General features: G+C 40.6%; 1 long non-coding RNA gene across 1 annotated transcript; it reads left to right on the forward strand.

Annotated features, from left to right (window-relative positions):
• The first annotated feature begins 4059 nt into the window (after nucleotides 1-4059).
• LOC126295375 (uncharacterized) lies at nucleotides 4060-5359 on the forward strand. The gene is made up of 3 exons (XR_007552477.1): nucleotides 4060-4391; nucleotides 4483-4875; nucleotides 4958-5359. It is a non-coding gene; the product is annotated as an uncharacterized LOC126295375 (long non-coding RNA).
• The last annotated feature ends 1184 nt before the right edge of the window (nucleotides 5360-6543 follow it).

Here is a 6543-nt window from a genome sequence, read left to right on the forward strand (position 1 = left end):
CTAATTCAAGGGAAAAATTCATGCTACCACAACGGTTAATTGGAGATACCAATCAAAACGAAATAAAAGCTTTATTTGGTATACTTATTATGAGTGGAGCTCTAAAAAATGTGCATCTGAATTGTACTGATGCATGGTCCGGAGTATACAGGTCCCCATTTTTCCGAGGAGTTATGCGGAAAAGCGATTCGAGTTTCTGATCGATAATCTAAGATTTGACGACCAACATAGCAGACTGCAAAGAAGAACGGCAGACAAGTTCGCTGCATTTTGTGATTTATGGTGTATGTTTGTCAAACACAGACAAGAATTTTACACTCCCTCTGCCCTCCTAACCATTGACGAGACATTCCTTAGCTCTAGAGGCAGACGCTCATTCAAAATGTATCTGCCAAGCAAGCTGGACAAATATGGGCTGAAGATAATTTCATTATGTGACGTGAAGACATTATTTTTATGCAGGAATTCCATATTTGGGGAAAGAGACTAGGGCCGAATGTGTTTCAGTTCCTTCATATTATGTTATGAAATTATGTGAACTTGTATACGGAACCAACCGGAACATTACAATGGACAACTGGTTTGCATCTTGTGAAGTAGCTGACAAACTGACTGACAAAAAGGTGACAATGGTTGGCACCTTACGCAAGAAAAAAACAGAAATGCCTGAATCCCTGCTTGAAACCAAGAGTAGGCCAGTTTCTTTATCTGTATTCATTTACAGGAGAATGTTGGAGTCATAGAATCCAAAGAAAAATAAAAACGTTAATCTTTTGTGAACGATGCACGAGATAGGAGAAACAGGTGAGAAGACAAAGAAATTGAACATAATACTTTCCTACAATGATAAAGGAGGAGTCGGTGAATTTGATTTATTATGCCACAACAAGACCACAGCAAGAAAAACCAGGCACTGGACAATGCGATACACGTTCGTGCTTTTAGATGCACGAGGAATAAATACCCACATCTTGTATAAGGATAATGGCGGCACAAACAGCCTAAGCAATTTTCTCAAGTCATTGGCATTCGGGCTGATTGAAGCAAAAATGGAGGACAGAATCATGAGAAGAAATTTACTCAAAGAGCTACGCATAGCCGTGGAACAGACTGACACATATTGGGAGTGATATTCCAAGATCAGCAGCGTCGCGAATGAAGTACGAACAGGCGTATGTTAAGCTGCCTGTGAAATTACGATCCTGTGACATAGCAGCAGGAGCCGCTGTTATAGGCATTAAAGTGCTTTGACAGATGGAAAGCCTCCACACAAGGTTAGTACACAACGGAAAGAGCCAGCGCGGCGTAGCGCCTGATAACAGAAAACTTCCACTCAGGGCGGCTACGTTACAGACTCTGGGATCGGAAGGCAGCCAGAGCCAAGGAAGATCCCAAGCGTCATAGTAACGTCACAGGAGATAATATAAACGGCAGATTCCGCTAGTATTCTGCCTCTGACATGGTCACTGTGCTACTCTGCCTCAGGGGTGGGACTTAGACTCTCACGGCATCTAGTTGCACAGAGTAGTAGTTACACCTCACACAGTTTAGTTCAGGTGTCAGTGCCTCGTAAGCTCGAGTAATGTTTACTCCAACTCTCTTCTTCATTAGAGGCTTATTTACAATCACACTGAGTTCCCTGGTTTAAAAGCTATTCCAGCTTCACAGATTCTGCTCCAGAACTACGAGGCTGGACGAGCCAACTCCGCCTCAGCCAGGTTACTGCCTAGCTCCCTCTTCCTGATCCGCTTGCAGGCAACCAATCAGACACAACAGCAGCACAACTAGAAATGATCTAAAAAGTGGACGATGCTTTCTTTGCAGTCGAAAAGAAGAACAGAAAAGCTACTTTGAATGCCATGTCTGTTCGAAACCAGTGTGCAAGGACCATCGGAAAAATATTTGTCTAAGCTGCCATAACAGTTTAGTTTGAAAAATGTCTAGTGTATTCAAAATATCATCAAATTTTGAAAATAATTTATAAAATCTGTGTTCCCTTTCACACGAGGAAATTTTTCGTAGTTGTTAGCTTTATACGTTTTACCAATTTATATAAAACAGAAAGAAACTTCCACATGGGAAAAATATATTAAAAACAAAGATTCCAAGACTTACCAAGCGGGAAAGCGCCGGCAGACAGGCACATGAACAAAACACACAAACACACACACAGAATTACGAGCTTTCGCAACTGGCAGTTGCTTCGTCAGGAAAGAGGGAAGGAGAGGGAAAAATGAAAGGATGTGGGTTTTAAGGGAGAGGGTAAGGAGTCATTCCAATCCCGGGAGCGGAAAGACTTCCCTTAGGGGAAAAAAAGGACAGCACATCCTTTCATTTTTCCCTCTCCTTCCCTCTTTCCTGACGAAGCAACTGCCAGTTGCGAAAGCTCGTAATTCTGTGTGTGTGTTTGTGTGTTTTGTTCATGTGCCTGTCTGCCGGCGCTTTCCCGCTTGGTAAGTCTTGGAATCTTTGTTTTTAATATATTTTTACCAATTTATATGTTATTTCCTTCAATGATTCTTATGCCTTTTGATTTATTCTATGGTGTTTTGCAATGTCACAACAAAGGGTAACTGAATGAAAAAGATAAGTGCAGTGTCATATTTCTGCATAAGGCAACCATGATACAATAAAATGCATTGATATTATTGTTACGATTTGCTTTGTCAAATTATGAAACATAACTATACTTTTTAATAAATGTTTCATATTGTGTGATTATCACTTTATGTTCCTCCAGAACCTCTTTCATGAAACAAATAATTCAGAAAAACGTTGGGCAAATTTTTACCCCACCTCGTTATTTATGTCTTGGGATTAGCACCTTGTTACTCTAGTGTTAAATGTTTTAACTACACAAACTGCTAACAAGGGAACCTCCCCATCGCACCTCCCTCAGATTTAGTTATAAGTTGGCACAGTGGATAGGCCTTGAAAAACTGAACACAGATCAATCGAGAAAACAGGAAGTAGTTGTGTGGAACTATGAAAAAAATAAGCAAAATATACAAACTGAGTAGACGATGGGCAAGATAGGCAACATCAAGGACAATGTGAGCTCAAGAGCGCCGTGGTCCCGTGGTTAGCGTGAGCGGCTGCGGAACGAGAGTCCTCGGTTCAAGTCTTCCTCTGAGTGAAAAGTTTAATCCCTTATTTTCAGACAGTTATTATCTGTCCGTCCGTTTGTCCGATGCGAGGTAACTGCCCCATAATATGGGGACGCTACTCCTAAAGAAACATCGAAACAGATGACGTCAGTCAACTACAGCGCACGGAAGAGCGAGTATTCCTGCTAATCACATGGTTTTGTGTTGCGGCCGCAAAACACAGACACTAAACTTATTGCAGTGAACAGAGACGTCAATGAATGAATGGACAGATAATAATTGTCTGAAAATAAAGAAAGTAAACTTTTCACTTGAAGGAAGACTTGAACCAAGGACATCTCGTTCCGCAGCTGCTCGCTCTAACCACAGGACCACGGCGCTGCTCAGCTGATATTCTTCTTCATGTTGTCCATCTTACACATGGACTACTCAGTTTGTATATTTTGCTTTTTTGTTTCATGGTTCCACACAACTTCTTCCTGTTTTCTCGATTGATCTGTGTTCAGTTTTTCAAGGCCTATCCACTGTGACAACTTATAACTAAATCTGAGAGGGGTGCGATGGGGAGGTTCCCTTGTAAGAAGTACTTCTAACACAACAACTCTACTTCTATAATCAACTGCAGTAAAACACGTGGACTACAAAAGAGAGGGAACAAGCAAATTCTCACTCTACAAAAAGCAACACACACATTGATGCACTACGCGTGACGATGTCCAAAGATCATTACTCAGCACGGACAAAGCCTTTACACATCCACTCGGTTGGCACAGAGGAGCGTAAATGGGTGGGGCTTGTGCAATGTCCGGGGCTTTCGCTAAAACATTTCCTGCCAGCTCTGCACCTCGCACTTGGCCTCTGCCGACACCTGTCTGTACTACACGGGGGCTTGGTGCTCGCCACTGTTGGCAGCTGCTGCCCTCTCGCGTCACCCCTCTTCACTAGGTGGAGTGTCAACCACCATTTCACCTCCTGCACTGTTTTTCGGGCCTGGACCTTCACTACTAAATGAGGCAGACACACTGTCGTGACTGGATAATTTGTTTGAGCAGTTGTCAGAGAGCAGTTTTCCAGCGCGAGAAAAAAGGTGCCACTGCGCATACATGTCTACGATGATGTAGAACTTATGGTGCTTGCTACTTGCTCTGCTCCTACATTTCTCGGCCCATTTCTGGTTGGAGTCACGTGTGAGGTAACTGATCTTCAGTTGTTACCATTACCGTTGAACGTCGACCGTGTGCAGTAGCAACAGCAATGACTTTTATGGGGACGAGGTGATGCAAAGTAAGATTATTTGTAAATTAATTGTGAAAGTGATCTGTGAATATTAATTATGTTTGAGAATATGGAAATTCTATTTATCTGTTATTTTCAGACTACAAGGTAATGGAAGAGTTGTTTGTTTTCCATTCACCTCGCACCCAAGAACCCTTTTGTTAATGCCCCACACCTGAAACATTGTAGGACAGGGAAGGTACCTAGAAAGTTGTTGAATTCTATAGAATTCATAATGAACGGTTCGTTAAGAGCCGAGACCTGAAGCGGAAGCAGCAATTCTGGGACGCGATGTCCATTTCTACCAAGAAAGCTTTGGGAAATATGTTTTCGCCAGCGCAGTGTGAGAACAAATGGCTATGTTTGCTACATAGTTATATAAGGGTGTAGTGGACAACAACAAGAAATCAGGTAGAGTTCAAAAACATGAAAGAAATGGGCGAAATCTTTCAGAAGAGCAACATTTACTCTGAAGGCTGGGTTCATGGTGCTAGTAAGTTACAGTCAACACTTCATACATTCATCAGATGAAATACTTTAAAAGACTTCTAGTTTATAACAGTTTTTTTATTTAGATTTCTTTAGATGTGGTGGAGGCAGCGACCAGCGAACAACCAAGCAACCAGACTGTTCCAGGGAAAGTTGAATTCTTTGATTGAAATACACCTACATGCTTGCTGAGGGTGCATTTTATGACATTCATACAAAGCTACTAAAGTATGTTGAAGTGCATTGTATGGAGTATTTTCAAAGCAAATGATTTCTGATAGTTTCATTTGTACTGTCCTGGCTGTTAATTATTAAATGCTAAAAGTCCATGTGTGTGAGAGCATTGTAGTTTCATAGCTTTTTGTTGTATATGTCCTTCCTATTTTCTGTATCCTTTAAATTATGGTTTAAGTGCGTAGGTTATTTTTAAATTCATCCTCTAAGGTAACTGGATGTATCACAATTTTGTTTTACCACTATCTGTAAATATTAAAAAAATTGTGTTTCGATTCATATTTGGAAGATCTCTGTCGACAGTTTTGTAGGTCGCCAGTTCTGTCAGTGGTAACTGTGGGAGTATGGTGGATGTATATGTGAACTTTTTTCGTTTTTCAGTACACTCATTGGTAGTTCTGTTCAAATTTCTTTATAGGTAGTAATCTGCCAAGCAGATATGACCCCAGTTTGCTTTGTAAACTAGTAATGCCTATAATTTACTTGGTTAGAGGCACTGTAATTCATTTCTTTATTCTTGCATTGCTTAATATGCATTTTATCCTTTCTAAGTATTGCAGAAATTTCCAGTTTCTGATTATTCCTTCTAGAGGTATTTAAACTAAAAAACCTGTTCATTAGTGAAATGGTAATTAAGTATTGAGTAATAAAATTGTGCCAAAAAGGATTTCTATTTCACTATGTTCATTATCTTTATCCAAGCAAATCTGATTTTACTCTGTCTTTTTAGTGCCTTCTTTCAAGTACTACATTATTTTCATCGCTGGGTAAGTTCTAACATGGCTACGATGGAATACTTTCCTGTGCCACACTTCTGTGTGAGCATGTAGACAATTTTTATGCACGAGTAAGAACTCTGCAAGTACATCCCCTCCCCCTCCCCTGCCCCCACAAGAAGCTTAAAGTCAAGAGTTGTACACAAAGAGATACCCAAGAAGGGAGGAACAATTATTTAAAGGAGAGGCTTGAGATGGAGTGTGAAAGACAGAAAAAGAGAGACCAGAGGGAAAATGAGAAGCTGGAGTTGAAACAGGCAAGCCTGGAACTGGAACTGAATGGTGCTTTGCTGGAGGCAACATTGGAAGCCAATAAGCAACATGCAGAGCGTACTATGCTCCGCAGGAAGTGTTTCGAGGCTCGGATGTGTTATCCTCCAAAATTTCATTTCGGATTTTTCCTTCATATTGTGCCCTTTCTATTTTTATAATTTATATATGGCCAGTTTTGTTAATTAACTCTTGAACTCTCTGCGAGATACCTCAACTTTAAATAGGGGTTTGTTGGTGATAAGTGTGAGAATTTGATAGGTATTTACCACTCTTTTTATTGCTGATAAAATGCATGGCACAGGGTGTGACTCATTGTACCAGAATAGATTTTCCCACTATCTTCATGTATGTTTTAATGTGAGCTGAAATTGATCTAATCTTGTTCCGAT

Source organism: Schistocerca gregaria, chromosome 11 (genome assembly GCF_023897955.1).
Source record: "Schistocerca gregaria isolate iqSchGreg1 chromosome 11, iqSchGreg1.2, whole genome shotgun sequence".
Classification (NCBI taxonomy): domain Eukaryota; kingdom Metazoa; phylum Arthropoda; class Insecta; order Orthoptera; family Acrididae; genus Schistocerca; species Schistocerca gregaria.